Raw genomic sequence first — 23,014 nt, 5'->3', positions numbered from 1 at the left:
AAGCAGCATTTTAAAAAAAAATCTCTCTATTCCAGCTATTTTTCTCTACAGCTTAAAAACAGCATGAAAAATGGGTCCTTGCTATTGCATAGCCAGAGGAATGAATAATACAGACATGAAAAGAACTGATAATGATCAAAGTCATTTCCATAGATTCAGATTCTCCCAGGCACAGGGTGGTCTACGGGTGTGGATGGGAGCCATTTACCACTTTAAATCATGAGTCAGAATTACATTTAGTTTTCCTAAAGGCTTGCATTGTAGCTTACAAATACTGTGTTACTTTTCCCTTTGTTTATTTTTCTTACAATTCCAGTAACTTATTTGGAGTTGCATAGTAGCCTGATTTGGTCCTGTTGGGGGGAAATGCTAATTAAATATTTCAAGTATTAAAGCAGGCTCAGAGAAGTAAATTGTCTTGACTAAAGTCACAGAGTTCAGAACAGGATTTCATAATGAAATCTAGATTTGTTTTAATTCAAGTCCAGAATTCATTCCCTCTCACCAGTCTACTTTTGCTTAAATGGACTTTGTTTTCTCACACTATAAACAGATGAATACACAGCCAAGTGGTGCTGAACTACCTGAGACATAGACAGTAAACACATTATACTTAACTGCAATATTTGATACAATTTCTCCTTTAGCTGCTGCAATTACAGATAGCCAACGAAGAGAGTTGGGCACTGGAACATCTTCGTCATGTTAATATGCAATCCTGGGGTTTGGGGGTGGGCGGTCAGTAGCACAATAGGTTGAGCACACATGGTGTGAAGTGCAAGGACTAGCATATGGATCCCAGTTGGAGCCCCCAGCTCCCCACTTGCTTCACGGCAGTGAAGCAGATCTGCAGGTGTCTTTCTCTCCTAGTCTTCCCTTCCTCTCTCAATTTCTCTCTGTCCTATCCAACAACAAAAATGGTAACAATGACAATAACAACAACAATGACAACAAGGGCAACAAAATGGGGGGAAAAAAGCCTCCAGCAGCAAAGGATACATACTGCAGGCACTCAGCCCCAGAAATAACCCTGGAGGCAAAAAAAAAAAAAAAAAAAAAAAAAAGCAAACAAAAATTACAATCTTGAAGAAGAGGCAAATTCAAACTTGTAATATATCCCAAATAACTTCACATATAATGACTGGCTCAACTATAGATGCTGGCCAAAGTCAGCCTGAAAAGATAAGACTTCAGTGGTTGCAATGTTTATACTGACTGTGCATTAGAAAGAGTGTCTGGGAAGAGTCTGATGAGAACCCATTGGCACGCATTCTCCACAGATTTCCGGAAACAAACAAAAGATCTCAGTTACCAGAAGTTAAATAGAGTGGTGGGAAAGAAGGTTCTGAAGATCCTGGACAAGCATCCTCAAGTTGAAAAGCAGATGCCTGCTTTATTTTCCTCTTTAGGGATATCCACAAATCATAAAAATATCTGAACCTATGAATCAAAGAATGACCAAGCTATTTGGCTATCAGAATTGGCTAGCAGACCTCCACCATTTTGATTGAGCCCAGAAACATGTTACTGATCTGCTATATATATTAACATCCTATTTACAGATTTCAAAATCAGGAACTAGGCCTGAACTTTTGTATAAAGCTTTTACCATGTTAGCATTTAGCAGTGATGTAGACAAAGACACAGATTTTATGAAAGTGTCAGTGATGCCAATCTCAGAGAAGAAGACTATTTTGTTATTTTCAGCAGGTTCAGTGAATCACAGGAGAATAAGGGAAGTAGAATGACCATTTTGAGTTTCCTTTAATAATTTCCTCTTCCCAATCCCTCAGTACAAAGTTTTTTCACTAGCTGCAGGTCTGAGCCAGATCTCTCCACTTTTGGGTGTACAGCACTGGAAGAAACTCATATCCAGGCATAAAGAATATATGATACCCATGTGGGCATCTCCAAACTAGAAAACTGGGAAATTGTTGAAGGGTTTAAAAGTAGTTTTCAGTAGGAATTGCTATTGAACACCATTGTGTCAACCATTTTTACCATTGATAAAGTAAAATGTAATGTAAGGCATATGGCAGGCTAATTATGACAATGAACTTATTTTGTTCTTGGCTATTTGTAAGCTAAATCACCAGGATGATAACTAGGATAATCATGTAATTTTTTTTACATAATTCAGACACTTTTGAGAATAGAAGGAAACTTTATAATTTGTAATTATTCTAGGAATAACATGCACCTATATAACAAAAAGTTTAGGATGCATGACTTCCATACTATTATAATTTAAAAAAGATTATACAGATGTTCATATTCACACTTTTTGAAATTTGTTTATTTTTATCTGACATGATAGTGAGAAATCTTGTCAGGCACTTGAATCAATCATAACTAGTTATATTAAAATATAGTTTATACATGTCTATTTCTGAAATGTATAATGTACTCTCTTTTAGCAGCTACATGTCTCTTGGTTTTCAAATTTGAATTAAACAGAATGACTGCCTCATTTTCATCTAAATGTTGATTAACACTTTGGTGTTAGGGTTAAGAGACCAATGTTCATTGGAATACCCTCAGATAGTAAGTGGAAAAGAGCTGCTGTAAGCATATCATACTGGCATTTAACAGGAAATGAAATAAGATGACATTATTTAAAAAAAAAATGTAATGGGTCTTACTGAAGAGGACTTTAAAACCCAAAATATACCACTTCCCTGTCAGTCTGCAAAGTGACTGTGAAACATGACACATGAATCAGGGTAGAAAGAACTGCAAGCCACTTAGACACTATTAACTCCACTGACTTGGCCATGAAGAATATTGGCAGAATGAGGCATGAGAGTTGGGATCACAGGAGAGAGCCCTGCTCCATCACATTCAATGACTCACAACTGTATGCCCTTTTCCTTAATAGTGGTGGGTTCAATGCTTTGACACAAACAAATATGTGCAGAAAACCTTTCCAGTCAATGCTGACATCAGCAGCACAGTCCAGTACAGTCAAAGCTAAAAGCAAGGACAGTTTACAGAAGACTTACTTTGTAATTTTTATTGCATTGATAATTAATTAACATCAGAATAATTTTTGAAATTTACATAGTACTAGTAGGTTTTCACTGGGCTGCATTAGAACAGTGTACAATTAACCATTAGTAGTAGACACTATTTATATTTTTAAGTTTTCCTTCATAATTGGGAAAAGCAAGTCACCAGTCCTCAAAGCCTCTATGTGATATAAATTTCAAATATCTGATCATAGGTATTTCTTTATTAGTTTTAGAGAGGAGAAAACTTGAATCTGAAGTTTATGACAAATTAAATCTTTCTCAATAGGTATATTTGAATTTGAAGTAATAGCTTTAACTCCAAACACCATCTATACATATATGTGTGTGTGTGTGTGTGTGTGTATCATTTGATGCTCTATTCAGAAATTCTTTTTTCTGTGAAAAAGATTATATATTTTTGACATTGTGTAAAAACTACTCAGTTCTTTTTTTAAAGGTTTTATTTCTTTTTTTTAAATATTATTTATTCCCTTTTGTTGCCCTTTTTGTTTTATTGTTGTAGTTATTGTTGTTATTGTTGTTGTTGTTGTTGGATAGGACAGAGAGAAATGGAGAGAGGAGGGGAAGACAGAGAGAGGGAGAGAAAGACAGACACCTGCAGACCTGCGTCACTGCCTGTGAAGCAACTCCCCTGCAGGTGGGGAGCCAGGGCCTCAAACCAGGGTCATTACACTGGTCCTTGAGCTTAACCTGCTGCGCTATCGCCAGACTCCTAAACTACTCAGTTCTAACCATTGTAGCAGGCCACCAGAGACAATATGGAAAAAAAATTGAGCAGCCCCAACTCCCACCTGTTTCAAAGTTCTCTTTAGAAATAAAAGCAAATAAAATAAATAAAATAAACAAAACTACCTAACACAAAGTAGTTTAGAATAGCTTGACATTAAGGCTATACTTTCAGGGATCATTTCTATAGTTCTTTACTAGAATAGCTTGACATTACTCTAAATAAACCAACATATAGCTAAAGCTATACAAGGATAGACTCTAATTAATCCATACTGACAAAGATACATCAGTAAAACAATTAAATGGCACAAAATTATTGTATATATTTTTTTTAAAAAACTCATTATAGTGTTTGATATCACAGTGAATTCAACTTAATAGAAGAAACATTATTTGTTCAATTAACTGACCTATAGCTAAGTACACCAAAGGACAAAGATATAGTGATATGAAAAAAATCATCAAAATTTTCATACTGAACCAGAAAGAACAATGAAATAACCAAGCAAATAATTACAATAGACTATGATGATAGTTTAGGAGTAAAAATGCCTTTCTGATGTATCTTAAAATAAAGTCTTGAAGTCTACTATTGGTCGCATATGAAAGCTCAGCATATTTCTTTAGTGTTTCTGAATAGCTCTATTATACAAGGTACAGGTATAAATGCTAGTTTATGTAAACAAGAAATCTGCGGCGTCCTCAACTTCAACCCTTTACTATAGAGACGTATGTGGATTGTTAAAACCACAGCATGAACATGGTTTCTGCCATCTGACTAAATATCCTCTTTGTAACTGTCAACTATATTACCTCTCAAAAACACAGGTGTGCAACAGCTCTTTCTTTCTGTGCATTTTCCCTTTCATTTTGAAGTCTACACTCTCATTCCTTAGAGGCCAGTTAGCAATGTAATAAATTAATTTGTACCTTGGAGTGAACTCCTTAATCCTTTTTATTCTCTCACCTCCCAATCAAACATACACTCTCACATTTGCATGTATTAACATAATGAAACATTAATTACACAGTGTCTCGGATAGGAAAAGCAAAGCGCTTCAATCAATCTCAATAACTCACATTGGGAAGGTGAAAAATGCTGCCCAGTCTTATCAGGACCACATAATAGACGCAAACACAGGCTTGGTGCCTGTTGTGGATGTGATTTATAACCAACATCTAAAAACAAAACGCAGAAAATTACAAGGAGAGTAATCAATAACAATTATCTTAATGATAGATGAAGAAATTTTATTCTTTTGTTGGGTGGTATTGCCCATCTACTGCATTGGTTGCAACAGAGGATAAAGATTAAATAGACGGCAATAGAAAACCAATGGAGACTGAAATGCCTAATTCATGAGGTGCAAATAGTTGTTGCATTATCTGATCTCCTCCAGAAACTGCATGTTCATCTGAACCAAAGAAGGTGACTCCTAAGTCCTTCCAAACAGACTGCAAGTGGTGTTTCTATTCTCTTCTGAATATGTGTGTCTATAACTTAAGAAGGTCTGGAATTCACTAATAGTTTGTGGGGCTATACTTAGTACTGACATCCTGTATTAGTTCTCAATGTTATTGACCTTTGTCAGTTGCTAATAATATAAACAACTGATAAACAAGGGTGACATTTTTGCAAGGTGGTATTTCAAAACAACTTTAATGTTTCATGTAATTCTCAAGATTTTTTAAAAGTATCAATCATGGTGATATACATACATATATATATATATATATATATATATATATATATATATTTTTTTTTTTTTACCAAAGTACTGCTCAGCTCTGGTTTATGGTGGTGATGGTGATTGAGCCTCGGACCTCAGAATGTCAGGCATGAAAGAGTATTTCATAATCTTTTTGCTATTTCCCCATCCCTCTTTGTTTGATTATAAAAAGAAAGAAAGAAAGAAAGAAAGAAAGAAAGAAAGAAAGAAAGAAAGAAAGAAAGAACTGGAGGATGTAGGAAGAAAGGAACACATACAGCATACAAATATAAATCAGTGCAGTAATTTTAAAAAGCAGCATGGCCACTTCTAAAAATAAAAATAAAAATAAGTCCAGGATGTGGCATAACGCATAGATAACTAGACATGTATACATAAGGATTTAAACTTGATTCCCTGTGGCACCAAATATGCCATAGTGATGCTCTGGTTCTCTCATAAAAAGTAGTAAAAAGTAAAAAGTAGTAAAAAGGTGACTACTAAGACCTTCCAAACAGACTGCAAGCTGTCTTTCTATTCTCTTCCGAAGTGTGTGTGCCTGTCACTTAAAAAGGTCTGAAATTCACTAATAGTTTGTGGGGCTATACTGAGTCTCATATCCCACTTCTAGGTATTAAATTTATATATTGTAAAAAAAAATGTATGCCCTGGGAGTCGAGAGGTAGCATAGCGGATTAAGCACAGGTGGCCAGTGTAAGGATCCCTGTTCAAGCCCCCAGCTCCCCACCTGAAAGGCAGTCGCTTCACAGGTGGTGAAACAGGTCTGCAGGTGTCTATCTTTCTCTTCCCCCTCTGTCTTCCCCTCCTCTCTCCATTTCTCTCTGTCCTATCCAACAATGATGACATCAGTAACAACAACAGTAATAATCACAACAATGAAAAAAAGGCAACAAAAGGGAAAATAAATCTTAAAAATATATGTAGTATTGACTTTTATTAGCAGCTCAGAAAGTGGTGCAACAAAAATATGGCTTAATTTGTATGTGCTAGGACCTGACTTCAGTCTCTGACATCACATTTTCTCAGTGATATTCAAGTTTTCTCTCTCTTCTTATCTCTAAGTTAATAAGTAATTAAATATTTTTACTATCTTTATTTATTAGAGACACTAAAAAATAGAGAGGATAGGGTGAGATAGATAGAGATTCCTGCAATACTGCTTCAAAACTCACAAAACTTTTCCCCTGCAGGTGGGGGTGGGGGCTCTAATCTGGGTCCTTGCACACTGTAACATGTATGCTTAGTCAGGTGCACCAAAGCCCGCTCCCAAAGAAAAAGCTCTTATTATGACTCTGTATTGTGAGTGTTAAAGGAAATTATAAAAGAATACTTGGTTATGTGTAATTATATTCAAAACTCTTCCAAGTAAGTAGATCTTAATTCAACATCGAAGTTAAAATATGAAGAAGATGATGAAACATCAAGAAAGCCAAGAAATTTGAATCATGTTTCTGATAATCTCATCCTGATCCTATGGCCGTGAGCAATGGTCTCTCTTCATACACAGAAAGAAAATTAGTAAAGTGAAACAAAGTGTAGAGATTGGATTAAGTCATCACTAGGTTACCACCAGTTCTGAAATTTGGAGTTCTGCCACTAAAACAGTTGATTCTTTTTTTTTTTTTTTTTTTTTGCCTCCAGGATTATTGCTAGGACTCGGTGCCAGCACTGCAAACCCACTGCTCCTGGAGGCTATTTTTTTCTCCCATTTTTCTTGCCCTTGTTATTATTATTGTTATTATTAATGCTGTTGTTGTTGGATAGGACAGAGAGAAATGGAGAAAGGAAGGGAAGACAGAGAGGGAGAGAGAAAGACAGACACCTGCAGACCTGCTTCACCGTCTGTGAAGCGACTCTCCTGCAGGTGGGGAGCCGGGGGCTCGAACTGGGATCCTGACACCGGTCCTTGTGCTTTGCACCAAGCGTGCTTAACCCGCTGCACTACCGCCTGACTCCCAACAGTTGATTCTTATGGAACATCCATCTACTTACGTCTCAAATATCCAATCCAGTGAGGACCATTGGACTTCACTTGACTTTTCCTTCTCTGAACACTATAAATGATTGTCATGGACTTTAGTATAGTCCAGAATTTGTTCTCACAAGAAGAGAAAGTCCATGCAGTTAAATCTAAGTATGTAATATAGTAAAGGTAGGAGTTGCTTCTATTTCAGTGAATTTAAAGATAAATCAAGGGAGTGAGAGTAAATCAAGACTACCTTAAACACAACCCAGATCACTAAATTAAACCATGGATGCAAATTGATGTTGCTAAAGCTTTGTGTCTCCCATTATAGTAATTGTATCTAAGGTATAACTAAGCCCTGTTTTTTTTTTTTCAAAGCTAAATAAATGCAATTGTTAAAAATCCAATTTTCCCGAGCTTGACCTTATGGAAAGTCAGGTCTCAGAAGCACATGCTTTCTGATTTGTGCTTCTCAGAGCCCATTAATATTTGTAATCACTTCTCCAAATACACACTATTCACAAAGATCCTTAGGGGACTCTAAGGATCAATCTGCCCTTTTTGACAGCTGTCGAATCCTTGTTTGCATGAAAGATGCAACAAGTCAATGAAATCATGCTTCAGAACTCTCAGTATTGTCAGCTATTGGCTATTGAGATTCATCCATCCGTAGGCCCTCATTTGGTTCCTTTCATAACCGATATGTTAGCTTGTGCATTCCTGCAATTGCTCATGTGAGTATGAAATAAAATGACATGACAGAGACACCGCATTATAATTCTCTACATCCAAAGTCTCGAATTACCTGCCTGCCAATATACCACAGTGTGTTCCCATTTACAATGCATTTATCTCAACAGAGTTGAGAAAATCATCTTTCATATGGGTTATACCTGTCTCTTTTCATTTTCTTTCAACATTTCAGAAGATGCATCAAAATACAATGATCCTTATATTTTCATGTATAACAATTGTGTGGGAAGGAAGGTAGTAAACTATCACATCTTAAGAAATGGAACAGATAAGCAGTAACACCACACAGAAAAGTCTCTGATCCGCAAATATGGAGAGATGTTCTCTACTTGACACTGCACTTCAGCTGTCTCTAGTAAGGTAAATAATTTCTAAGGACACAGAAAATTTGTATCAGTAAGAAACATTTAATGTTGTTTTATTTTCAGTGGTTGATGATCTCCTCCATAGTAGCTCTCTGGTTTGTTTGCTTGTTAAGAATACAGAAGAGGGAGTTCAGGTGGTAGTGTAGTGAGTTAAGCATAGAGAGGACGAAGTGCAAGGACCTGTGTAAGGATCCTGGTTTGAGCCCCTGGCTTCCCACCTTCAGGGGAGTCACTTCACAGGCGGTGAAGCAGGTCTGCAGGTGTCTTATCTTTCTCTCTGTCTTCCCATCCTCTATCTGTTTCTCTCTGTCCTATCTGTCCAACAATGACAACATCAATAAAATTTTAAAAAGGGCAACAAAAGGGAAAACAAATAAATATAAATAAAAACAAAAAAAAAGAATACAGAAGACAGACTGTCATAATTATAAAAGAAAGGTGCAAATAAAGATCAGTAGCCATACCCTCATTACAAAAGCTACCCTGCTTTATGAAAACATATTAGCTTTGTGTAAAATGAAACCCCTCAAGCCTGATCCAAGAACTGACCAGGAGTTGAAAAAAAAGAATGTTTACCATTAGGCAAATAAATTGCATCACTATAATAAGATGGGAGAGTTGGGAAAATAAACAGCTAATTCATTGCAAATGCAAAACCAGTCTTTCTCCATAAAATGAAAACCACAATAAAACTGATGGGGCATGGGTTATGAATACATTGTTCTGGGTTTTCAAAACCCAAAGATATTTTAAAAACCATAATCTAAACATAACTAAGCCATAAAGCATTCAATAACAAATGTGTACATTTCAGTCCAACTAGTACCACCAGCAAAATTCCTCTCTCATGCGTTTCTGACCAGCTGTATTTGGTTACACTTCATGAAAAGTCACAGCTTCCAGATCTCATTTTCTTTCAGTTCAGTGGATTTGGCAATTTCAACATAAAGAAATTAAAATTTGAAAATAAATAAATAAAAGTATCTATGGATCATAAATTTACAAGCTCAGCAGTTTTAATGTTTAAAATAAATGTTTAATGTCCAACAGCAGGATTAGGTGATATTACAAATGTGGATCATGTTCTTCTCTGAGATGAACAAAGCAAATAGGAGGAAGAAAAGCAATCAGAGTTGCAGGACCCTGAAACTCTGTTATTCATTACACTGTCAGCTTTGTGTCGGAACTGGTTGTCACATTTCTAAATCCCTATCCCAATTCAAGGAAACTTTTTCATTTATTAGCCCAAAGCGGTCTCAGACAAATAAGAGATGTTCCTGTTGACCATACTAAAAATGTTGCTCAGCCACAGTTATTCTCAAAAGGATAGCACTATTTTCACAATTCAGTGACAGCTAAAGACTGGGAGATGTGTCTGCACACACAGTAAAGATTTATTTAAATCTTCATAGACAATCATGTTGATTGCCATTTCTTACTGTTTTCTGTGAGGATATATATTATTGCTATAATGAAAAAATATAATACCTAAGGGATTATTTCAACCGTAAGAGCTGGACATGTTTTGTTGTTGTTTTGCATCTTAATTAGCCTGGAGAGACTTGAAACTTTCATTTAATAAATTCCTAGTAAAAGGGCCAGGTGGTGGAACATTTGGTTAAAGGCACTTATTCCAGTGCCCAAGGTCCTAGGTTCAGGTCCTAGATTTAAGCCCCTGGTCTCCACCTGCAGGGGGGGAAGCTTCACAAGTGGTGAAGCAGGTAGGCAGGTGTCTCTCTTACTCTCTCCCTCCCTATTTCTCCCTCCCCTGTCAATTTCTCTCTGTCTCTATCCAATAATAAAATAAAAATAAATTAATGGATGCCTAGTAAATACCCAAAGGTTTTCTCAAGAAGAATGATTTCAAGTTCCCCATAGCTGAATTTTTTCTTTTCATAACTTTTAACAACAGTGGTAGTTTTGCCAGCATATTTTATTGTTGAATTATCTTTAATCTACTTCTCACTATGTTCAATATCTATCATAAATTATCTAGAATAGTCTTTACATTTATCTTTAATGTGACTACTGTTATCTCCATTTCACAGATGAGCAAAGTATGATTCAGAGAAGCTGCATACTTAGCCATGGTCACCCAGTCACTAACTTAAAGGACCAGGATTAGAACTTGAGTTTACTGACACTGGACACTGTACTCTGAGCTTCTGATTAAAGTTCACATTTCCTTAATTATCTCACTTAGCATAATTACCTCACATGGAACACCTGAAATTGAGTACAAAAATAATTCTGAAAACTAATATAATGGGAAGTGATGTACACGGAAGATAAAGTATGAAAGAAATGATGCATGTGAACTCGAAGAAAGAAAATGTGACGAGGCTACAAATACTGAACTAAAGTGAAGGTAAAGTGGAACAAGATACGATTTAATATAAAAGTGATCAGACTGTTCATGAGTCACTAGATGCCAGGAGCAGGAAAATTGCTGTATTACATAGACAAACTACACAATAGTGATTAAGATAAAAGACTGTTGAAGAAAACATATTCTAATTAAAATGAAAATTTTTCCAACTTTTTAGCCTTATAAAATCATTTATCCTCTCCTTTTGCTCATAAAAAAGGGAATGAATCACTACCCACCTGTTAGAGCTGTTAAGAGTTCTAAAAATAAATTACTTAGCATATTGCTTGCATTATGTATCTAAGAATTGATTATTTATCAGATCTAATTGGTCAAGATTTAATGACTCATTAAAAGTGTGATCTTGAGCAAGTTACTATACTTCTCTGTTACATCTCTTCCATGAGAGATATTTTTTCAGCAGAAATATGTTAGCCACTCAACCTGTCACATCTATTCAAATGAGATTTATTTATTAAGATTTTGCAAAGTGTCATTATTGTCTGGAAGTAGTGAAGTGGACCAATGATTTCACGGGTTGAATATGTCAGGAACTTTTTATTCAAACAATGTTGAATGTGTGAACTGAAATCTGTAAGGAAAGGCAAGATTAAAGCTGAGTAGCTAGTAAGTATTTCATTTTTAGTCTTTATTGCCTTATATATTTTCCTCTTTATTTAATATGTATTAGATATATTTTCTCCTTCAAAATCATTTACTTAACACATTGAGATCTTATTCCTAGTATGATAAAAAAAATTTAAAAAACCTTCCCCTCCTATCGAAAGACATTTCATATAGAGAGAGGAAGGAGAGAGAGGAGAAGGAGAGGGAGAAGGGGAAAGAAACAGAGGGAGAGAGAGAGAGAGAGAACTTTGACTCTAGTTCCTGACACACAAACACAATAATAATAATAATAATAATAATAATTAAAAATCCAGGTGGTAGTGTGCCTGGTTAAGTGCAGAAGGACCTAGGCTCAAGCTCCTGGTCCCTACAGGCAGGGGGAAGCTTCATGAGTGGTGAATCAGGGCTGCAGGTGTCTCTCTACCTCTTTCCCTTTCTCTTATCCCTCCCTTCCTAATTTCTGTCTATATACAATAATTAATTAATTAAAATATTTTTAAATTAAACTCTTTTATGTTTTAATCTTTTCTTCATTTATAAAATTGACAAGACCATAATTTCACACAATTCCCACCACCAGAACTCCCTCTCCCACCTGCCCCCTCTACCACCACTACCTCCAATTTTTATCCCTCTGGGAGCATGGACCCAGGATCATTATCGGATGCAGAAGGTGGAAGGTCTGGCTTCTGTAATTGCTTCCTCACTGAACATAGGTATTGGCAGGATGATCCATACACCCAGCCTCTCTCTCTTTACCTAGTGTGTCAGGGCTCTGGGGAGGCAAAAACCCTTTCTTCTAAGTTAGAAGAGTATTAAGAGCACGTTTTGTTCTAATACTTCATCTTTGACTTCTGCTCCTACAACAAAGTTATTAAATTCCTTTGAATTTCCTAGACACTAGACTATCCTTTTTTTTTTTTTTCCAAAGAGATGGTTCTCGTTGAAGTTCTGGATAAGGTTCATCATGGGTAGTTTTAAAGCTTGTGTCCAGGGAAGAGAGAGGAATTAGATATGTTAATATCAGATATAAGTGATAATCCCCTGTAAAAATCCCAAATACTAAAGGGCCTGCCAAGTTGTAAGCTCACGTTAGTAAACATATTCATAAGCAGTTCGATAAATATATCTATATAGAGTGAGTCTGATTCACTCCATCTCCACAAGGACACAACCTTCCATAGTGGGGACTCACCCTAGAGCTGGTCCTATGTGTCTCTCCATGTGACTCCTCATTTGTACCCTTTATCATGCCATTTTATAAACTGGTAAGCACAAGTGTTTTTTGAATTGTGAAATTCTCTAGTAAAAATCGAATCCAAGGGGAGAAGTTAATGAAAACATCTGATTTGTGGTCGAACTAGACAGAGGCATGAGTAGTATAAAGATGTACACTTGAGACAGACATATTAAGTAGGGGGCAGTCCCATGGAACCACTTTAATCTGTGAGTTCTAATTTTCTACACATAAAGATAGTACCAAAATTAAGTTAAATTATGGAACACCCAACTGGTGTTGCAGAGTTGTTCAGCATGGGATAGATACATGATAATCTCATGTCAGAATTTCAAATATTGTAGTAGGAAACGTGAAGAGGAATATGAGAAATGAGCTCATTCATGAACTACATATACTCTCTAACACACAATTCATGATCCCAGAACTGAGACATGGATTTTTAAAATTTTTTTCTTTCATTTATTTATTCCCTTTTGTTGCCCTTGTTGTTTTTATTGTTGTAGTTATTATTGTTGTTGTTATTGATGTTGTCATTGTTGGATAGGACAGAGAAAAATGGAGAAGGGGAGAAGAAACAGAGGGGGAGAGAAAGATAGACACCTGCAGACCTGCTTCACCGCCTGTGAAGTGACTTCCCTGCAGGTAGGGAGCCGGGGCTCGAACCAGGATCCTTACCCCGGTCCTTGAGCTTTAGCGGCATCTGTGCTTAACTGTACTACCGCCTGACTCTTGAGACATGGACTTTATACAATCTCTCCAGCCAGCTGACAATAATTCCTTTTTTTTTTTTTTTTTTGCCTGTCATACCTCTCACCTTATTTCCATCTGCAGTAGACCAAATAGCATATAAATTAACCATAAGAGAGAATATTTCTGATAACTGTTCCACAGAAATTTTCCTAATGGGAATTGATTACATGTTTTGCTAGTGCACCAAGGTGTTGAATAGCCATATCACTCTCTGGTACATTCTTACCATCCAAAGACAGAGTTGAGATTTTTAAGAGGCAGCTTTATGCTGGGGGAGGGGGTGCAAATTATAACCTTAGTTCTCTTTATTGCTTATGCCTTGATGGGGTTTGCTTTTCTGAGCTCTTCTGAGTTAGGAGTCCTGACTTTGTCTAGCAGCTGTACTCTCTGACAAAAAGAAAGATACTCTGGGACCAAGGGCTAGGGGTAGGGGTGGGGGATGGTTGGCATACCCATTAGAACGCAGATAATTACTTTTCACACGACCATGTTTCAAACCACAGTCTCTATCTACTGGGGGAGGGCTTCATGAATGGTGGGGCTGTGCTGCAGGTTTCTCTTCTCTCTTTCTCTGTCTTTATGACTAGGGGTAGGAGTAATGAAAAAAAATGACTGCTAGTAGTGAAAGACACCAAGCTCCAGCTGTTCCTAGTGAAAAAATAAATAAGCTAATCAAAAGCAAAACAAAGACAGAAACAAAACACCTTCTGGAAAAGTGGTCTGAGGCAAGTGTATCAATTACAAGGGAAACTTGGCGGTGGCTCAGCCAATATTAACCATACATGAAGACCCACATTCAAGCCCCTGGTACCCTGAGAGGTTGAGGGGTGGAAGCTTCATGAGCAGCAGAATAGTGATACGGTTATCTCACTCTGCCTTTCTCTCCCTCCATTTTTTTAAATATTTTTTTTAATTTTATTTATTTTATTTATTTATTCCCTTTTGTTGCCGTCGTTTTTTTTTATTGTTGTAGTTATTATTGATGTCGTCGTTGTTGGATAGGACAGAGAGAAATGGAGAGAGGAGGGGAAGACAGAGAGGAGGAGAGAAAGATAGACACCTGCAGACCTGCTTCACTGCCTGTGAAGCGACTCCCCTGCAGGTGGAGAGCCGGGGTTCGAACCAGGATCCTTATGCCAGTCCTTGTGCTTTGTGCTACCTGCGCTTAACCTGCTGAGCTACAGCCCGACTCCCCTCTCCCTCCATTTTGATCTCTCTCAGTCTCTCACCCTCTGTCAAAAAAAATAATATAAAATTACTGTCAGGAATCTTAGAGTTATGCTGAAACTGATCCCCAGAATAAGTCTGATGGCACAAATCAAACCAAACCATTAAACAAAAAGTCCATACAAGGTACTGCCATGGGCAAGACCTAGAAGGCAATTGTCTATAGGGACTTCTTGGGAAGAGATCAGGGAATATCCTTGAAGACACAAATCTCTCTTTTTCTTTTTCTTTTTCTTTTTTTTTTTTAAGAGTTTATTTATTAATGAGAAAGATTGGAGGAGAGAAAGAAGTAGACATCATTCTGGTACATGTGCTGCTGGGGATTGAACTCAGGACCTCATGCTTGAGAGTGCATGCTTTATCCACTGTCCCACTTCCCGGACCCCTCTCTCTCATATATATATGTCATAGTTTGTTATTCTATTCTTTGAAGAGAAAGTTTTCCATCTGGACATCAAGATAATCCATTGAATGCAAACATCCTTGTGAGAAGCAACAGTTCAGTTTTGGTCTGCACTCTAATATTTTCTGGTTGAGTTTTTCATAACGAATAAAACAGAAAGACTGAATGTCTTCTATTCAAGAAGGCCATGTTCGTACAGAGGGTAAGATGCATTCAGGTGTGCTCCAGTGTCTTTTGCTGGTCCTTTGTGGAAAATATGTCTAAGTGCAATGGAAAGAGAAAGTAGACTTTCTCTCAAGAATACAGAAAGTGGATAAAGAATTAGACTCTAAGGGGGTCAAGCGGTAGTGTAGCAGGTTAAGCGCACATGTCGCAAAGCACAAGGACTGTCATAAAGATCCCGGTTCGAGCCCCCCAGCTCCCCACCTTCAGGGGGGTCATTTCACGAGCGTTCTGCAGGTGTCTATCTTTCTCTCCCCCTCTCTGTCTTCCCCTCCGCTCTCCATTTTTCTCTGTCCTATCCAACAACAACATCAATAACAACAACAACAATAATAACCACAACAATGATAAAATAACAAGGGCAACAAAAGGGGAAAAAAATAGCCCCCAGGAGCAGTGGACTCATGGTGCAGGCACAGAGTACCAGCAGTAACCTTGGAGGCAAAAACTAAATAAATAAATAAATAAATAAATAAATAAATAAATAAAGGAATTAGACTCTCAAGTATGAGGTCCTGAATTCCATCCCCACAGCACATATAACAGAGAGATGTCTGGTTCTCTCTCTCTCTCTCTCTCTCTCTATATATATATATATATATATATATATATATCTCTATCTCTATCTCTATCTCCATCTCTGTCTCTCTCTCTCCTCCTACCTTTCTAATAAATAAATAAATAATCTTTTTTTTAAAAAAAGAGAAAAGCTATTGAATATGGGGCTATAATGTTATGTTAGAAAATATGGAGAGTGGATAAGCTAAAATTGTTCACTGAGAAAAGACTAAATATAATGCCAGGGTTAGTAAATCCATGTTAGCAAGAGACCACATTCAGTGACAAGGAATGTGAAGTTAATTTTTAATGGAATATATTATTAATCACCAATAAAATTTATAAAAATTTATTAAAAATAACTAATAGGAGGGGTTTGGGCACTAGCGTAGCAGGTTTAACACACATGGCATGAAGCACAAGGACTGGCGTAAGGATCCCAGTTTGAGCCCTGGCTCCCCACCTGCAGGTAGATCGCTGCACAAGTGGTGAAGCAGGTCTGCAGGTGTCTATCTATCTCTCTCCTTCTCTGTCTTTCCCTCCTCTCTATTTCTCTCTGTCCTATCCAATGACAAAAAAAAAGAAAAGAAAAGAAGAGAAAAGAAAAACAACCAGGGCAACAAAAGGGGAAAAAAATCACTTCCAGGAGCAGTGGATTTGTGGTGCAGGCACTGAGCCCCAGCAATAAGCCTGGAGGCAAAAACAAAAACAAAACATCATAAGTAAATAAGGATCTGAAAAAAATTAGTGGGAAAATGTGGTGAATAGTATTGGCAGATCTCAAAAACCTATAATCTTTCTTCTCTGCTTCTTCCTAGCCACTCACTATGGCTTTGAAGATCTGACGGTCCATTGAAAGCCACACTGAGTGATCTATCTGAAGGATGTGAGGACCACTCCTGGCAAGGTCTCAGCCTCCAGAATTCAGAGAGCTTTAAATATGATCTCCATATCCTTTTGGGAATGGAAATATGGTATGAAGAATTTCCAGTGCCATGCCTGTTTTTTGTTTGTTTGGTTTCTGTAGACTTTCTTCCTTTATAGTCCAAATCACCTTTGATGTTTTATAAGGCCTAAGTGTTCTAGTTACTTATGAACCAACTCTAATTACCCAAATTTTTGTAACAACAATCTTTGTACAGCCTATCAAGTTTCAATTAATGATTGATGATCTGAATGTTGTTTGCATAAAATTATGTGTCTACTATATATCATTTCATTTTAGAATTTTTAAAGTTATATATTAGTGATATAGACATTCAATTTAAATTTAAAGATATAGAGTAGCTGGGTTGGTGGTTCATTTAGCAGGCAGAGTTTTGAGTTTGCATATGTAAGGTCTAGTTTGTATATCTACACCACATATGCCAGTGCTAAGCAGAGGTTTAGCATTCTATTTTGTTCATAAAAGCAAATAAATAAGGGACCAGATGTTTGTATACCTGGAAGAGTTTATATGTTATAATTCACAAGTACTTAAATTTCAGGCCCCTAGTCTCCACCTGCAAAGGAAGATGTTTCATGAGTGGTGGAACAGTGCTGAAGGTATCCCTCCTCCCTCTCCCCTCCTCTTCTTTTCCTCTCCTCTTCTTTCACCTTCTCTTTCTCCTTCTCCTCCTCTTCCTCCTCCTCCTCTTTCTTCTTCTTCCTTTTCTTATTCTTCCTCTTCTTCTTCTCCTCTCCTCTCTTCTCTCTTTCAAAAAAAAAGTCCACCAAGAGTAGTAGAATAATCATGCAGGCATTAAGTTCTAGTGATAATCCTGGTGGCAAATTAATATTTTTTTTGCCTCCAGGGCTACCCCTAAAGCTTGGTGTCTGCATCACAAATCCACTGCTCCCAGAAGCCACCCCTTCTGCAGGTGTCTGTCTTTCTCTCCCCTCTATGTCTTCCCCTCCTCTCTCCATTTCTCTCTGTCCTACCCAACAACAACGACATCAATAACAACAACAGTGATAACTACAACAATAAAACAAGGGCAACAAAGGGAATAAATACTAAAAGAAAAAAATTTTAAAAGAATGCCAAACTTATAGAACTCTAGGATTCTTTAAATCATGTATATGTATATTGATAACAGTGAAAAGGAACTGTATTCTAAATGTGATTTGAGGTACCTATATGAACAGATTATCTTACTCAGAAGGAAATAATGGGATAAAATGTGTGAATAAGGAGAATAACTCTGATTTTAATGATGGTGATGTTCTCTTGAGTCAAGCCATTTCTGTCTTGCTTTAGGACAAGGGGGCTGACTATAGGTTTAAAAGACCCATTTCACTCCAAGAAGTTGGTTTCAAACAAGTAGAATTTATCTCCCTACAACCTAGTGCTATGCAGATAGAATCAGATCCAACCTGATTTTTTATACATGGAACAAACAGAACTTTCACCCCTACACCCTCCCACTGTCCTGCTAAGCACAAAGTTGCTTATAATAACATTATTTTTAGAATTTTGTGAGCTCTATGGGAAAAGAGAAGGAAGAGTCCCACATTAAATTATTCACTTGAATGCCTTCCCAAATTGAAATCACAAAGATTGCAAGTACAGAGTTGTAACTACACAGAACCCATTTGAAATAATTTCAGATCCAAACATTGCCATACGGTCCTGTTGATTTCGATGGAAGCAGCCTACTCATGTGGATAATACTATGCAGATGGGACAGAGGTGCAGAGACCCTCTGCCAAGGCCTTCTCTACCCCAGTCTACCTAGATTCATTTCCACATCATCTGTAGGAATTAGAATTCTTTTGAAGAGGGTCAGGAGCACTCAGATTGGAAAACAGTATGTGTACATAAGGCTAGGGGTCTTCCAGACAGAGCACTTCTGTTGGGAGGAATGTGTGCTTCATCTATAAGGTCTACCAGGGAAACAGACACATTTACTACAGTCAGATGATAGCCTCCTCTCAATGGCACAGGAAGCTCGAAGAAATAGCGCCTTAGTGGAGTAGGCTGTAGCGCAGTGGTTAAACACAGGTGGTGTAAAGCGCAAGGACCGGAGTAAGGATCCCGGTTTGAGCCCTGGCTCCCCACCTGCAAGGGGAGTCGCTTCACAGGTGGTGAAGCAGGTCTGCAGGTGTCTATCTTTCTCTCCCCCTCTCTGTCTTCCCCTCCTTTCTCCAGTTCTCTCTGTCCTATCCAACAACAACAACAATAATAATAACCACAACAATAAAACAATAAGGGCAACAAAAGGGAATAAATAAATAAATATTTAAAAAAATAGCGCCTTAGAGAATCCTATGGGAGAGACCCTGCACTTGTAGCAGCAGCTCAGACCTGCTATGGTTATAAAAGTAAATCTCATGGCTCAAACACCTGTTTCCTTTCATCTCATTTCATCTTAACCTTGCCATCATTTTTTTTTTAACCAGACTTCCAGATCCTACATAGATGGAAAATTAAGGTCATTGCAAAGACTGCCTCAACTGAGAGGCACAATATTCTGCACAATATTCTGGTAGCACACAGGGTATTCCAGGTACTGCTGGTTCAGAGGCTTCAGTGAGCAGAATTTCTCAGGTCTGAGATACTTGAACTTCTCAAGAAGAGGAATTATCATCATGAGTAATTATTCCATCTTCACTATTATGATTTGTTAACACTAGAGTCATCACAGGTAATGTACACCTGCACAAATCAAAGTTGGGAACTATATTCTAAGTAGGAGTATATTTTTAAACAATTAGTAGCAAAGATTTATGCTACAAAAATTTGTTCGTTTTAAATAGAGTTTTGTTAAGAAATTATTCTCATTTTCTCCTTTGTAAACATCAGTTTTGGAAAGATCATAGAGCAGCACAAATATCTCATGATCCAAGCTTGTCTTTCAACCTGGGGATCTTCCTGATAAGCTGCAGTGGCAGGAATCTATCTATAGAATGTTTCATGAGTAGCAAAGACTCCACTCTAGCTGCCTGCAGCTCCTTATGGTATCCAGCCTGCTGGCATCCCTTTCCTGTCCCTGTATCTTCTTCACACATCAGCCAGTGAGATCATCTTAAAATTAGTTTCAGAGTTTGGTGTGTATCTGCTCAAACTTTTTATCAAGTTTTCTATTGCAGAGGCCCTGGAATGCTGACGAATTCCCACATGTGCATGATCACATGCACACTGCTCTTCATGCGACACTTTGATCATCATAACCCAAGCACAGTGGTCTTCTTTATGTCTTTTTGGAAACTGGGTTTTCTCAAAAAATGGTTTTCTCAAATTCGTATCTGGCTAATTTCTACTCATTTTTTGGTTTCACCTTAAATACAAGTTATTATGAGAAAAATTTTCTGAAACCCAGACATAAAAATCAGGATATATAGTCCCCTCATGATATGGTGTATTTATTGCTTCTTTAATAATTTTTAATACTAGATTTGTTTTTGTGTTGTGCAGATTAATGCTAATCTCCCACAGTAGACGATGAGTGATGAGGAAGGCCTCTGTTTCTTTATATTCACCACTCAGCACTCTGTGCCTAGTAGAAGAGAACACATGACACATCTCAGGGGCTTAATGATAATTTTCTGCACAATTGGATGATGATATAAGCTCTTCTCCCATTCATATGCTTATTTTGAACAGAGGTATTTTATCATCTTACCTCTAATGCCACATTTATTTCAGGCCCTAGAATTTTTAAGTTTTTTTCTCTTCAGGAAGAAGTCTACGGTAGAACTTGCTGTATTTTTACTGAAATGTATACCCTCAAGGAGCTTCAGACTGTGGCTTACTTGGAAACTGAGTTTTAGGGAACACAACCAATGTTCTCAAGATGACATCATAGTGGGTTTCAGGTGGGTTCTAAATCCTATGGTGTATTCTTATAAGATGAGGAAAAGACAGGAAATGCAGACATACAGGAAAGGATTCCTGGAAGGAGAAGTAGGCACTTAAAAGATGTAGCTACAGGTCAAGGAATGTCAAAGATTATCAGAAACTACCAATATTGGGAGAGTCAAAAAAAAAAAAAAAAAGGTGGGGGGGAGTCAGGCGGTTGTGCAGCGGGTTAAGAGCATATGGCACAAAGCCCATGGACCGGCATAAGGATCCCGGTTCGAGCCCCCGGCTCCCCCCCCCTGTAGGGGAGTCGCTTTATGAGTGGTGAAGCAGGTCTGCAGGTGTCTGTCTTTTTCTACCCCCTCTGTCTTCCCCTCCTCTCTCCATTTCTCTCTGTCCTTTCCAACAACAATGACATCAATAACCACAACAATGTTAAACAACAAGGGCAACAAAAGGGAAAATAAATAAATATTTTTAAAATTAAATAAAAAGGGGGTGCTCTGTACTCCCACCCCCACCCCCACCCCCACCACATATACAGATTTTAGATGAAGAGTAGGAAAACTGCTGTGCTGACTCTGAACTCTACAACTATAAAGAAGTGAATTCCCATTGTTTCAAGGAACCTGGTTTGCGGTTTATAACAATGTGTGGGGGCAGCCTTAGAAAAACAAATATGGTATTCTAGGACCAATGGCATTATTCAATAAATTCAATTTAATCCTTTTGAGAAATGTATTAACAAAAAACTGACATAGAGAAGTGGACCTATAATTAGCAAGTTGATTTATAAACACAGAGAAATTACAAGAGAATAATTTCAGAATTATAGGTTACTTTGTACAACTTTTTCACAGTACAAGCACTTCTCACTGGATGTTCCTTCCAAGTGATTCTCTAACCTTTGCTAGGCAATAAGAAATTCATTATCTCCTAACAGGCAGAAACTTTGAAAGGAAATGTTATATGCTGTGCAACCTGCATGCTAGTATTTGACCAACATGAATTGTCTATCGCAGCTGCAATCTGTTTCATTTGTCTCTAGCTTCAAAGAAGTAAAACATTTTCAAAGTGTGTTGTCATTGTGGTCTAAAGGCTCACAGACTTCACTGTTTTCCTCAAATGTAATTCAATTTGTTTTTCAAGCTAGAAATAATAGAAATATTATCCAGTGGCATAATTTTCATACTTGTGACCAACACCCCAGTTCAATTAAATCACATCAACTTAGATATAACTTTCGATATAGCAAACACATTTATTTTTTCTTTGTTCTCCTTTTGGCTAAATGTCTTGCTGGAGCAAAGCACTTGTCTAGGACAGTATGGCAAGCACAATGCTCAACTCATTATCACAAAGTAAACCACACAGGCAGTCAGTCAGGGGAGAACTAGAAACTCACAGCACCCCCTCAAGTTCTTTCTCCCTGCCTCCAGTCACTGATAACCACATGGCAGCCACTCTTTAGACTTCTAAACCCACTGATCTAAAATGTCTTAAGTTTTGTGTGTGTATGTGGGGGGAGGTCTTCTTTGTGATAAAATATGCATAACATAAATTTACTTATTTTTACCGTTTTAAAAAAGGCAAATTCAGTATCCTACAACAATCTACCAATTTTGAATTTGATATGAATTGATTCAGACTGAATATACTATTGTGTATGGTTTCTTACATTTACCACTCATTTCAATCAAGCCATACTTCTGACAAGACAGTAGATTAATGTCTTTTGGGTATAGTCTCCATTCAAGAACAGCACCAGTGAAACTCTAAGATGAGTAGATTTACTGGTTAACAGGTCCCTGAAGACATGTACTATGTTGGTGTCCATTATATATAAATGTAGTTTTGAGCCTCTCAAAACACTCCCTTGATGATCACCTTCACTCTGTGGATGAAATTTCACTGCTTGTGGCTTCTGAGTATTGGCTTTTAGGATCTGTGGCTGTGGATAACAGTATCTGTACTTGTAGCTACAGAAACCACCATAAGGAGATAGACCTTTCCTTTCTGGAATGAACAAGAAGTGGGGATCCTCTTAATTTAAACTAGAAAATATGTACAGAGTGACATGAGTTTCAAATGTCATAGTGGTGCCTATTAAGTGAAAGCTACCTTATAAACCTGAGATTCTGATTTATAATGTGCGCTGTTTTAAAGGTTGTGTGACATGCAGTTCAATGACCTAATATAAAACTATGTTATTTCACTTTATAAGTCTTGTTTTACTAAGTATCTATTTCCCTTGACACCAAACA

General features: G+C 37.3%; 1 protein-coding gene and 1 pseudogene across 1 annotated transcript in view; one reads left to right on the top strand and one right to left on the bottom strand.

The window, feature by feature from the left end:
- The window catches only part of DCC (DCC netrin 1 receptor), a 1,300,159-nt gene that overhangs the window by 879,309 nt on the left and 397,836 nt on the right, over positions 1–23,014 (bottom strand). The window lies entirely within an intron of this gene.
- LOC132533301 (small nucleolar RNA U3) lies at positions 3,918–4,007 on the top strand (annotated as a pseudogene).

Source organism: Erinaceus europaeus, chromosome 15 (genome assembly GCF_950295315.1).
Source record: "Erinaceus europaeus chromosome 15, mEriEur2.1, whole genome shotgun sequence".
NCBI lineage: Eukaryota > Metazoa > Chordata > Mammalia > Eulipotyphla > Erinaceidae > Erinaceus > Erinaceus europaeus.
The sequence above is the reverse complement of the archived record's forward strand: the minus strand, read 5'-3'. Positions and strand labels throughout refer to the sequence as shown.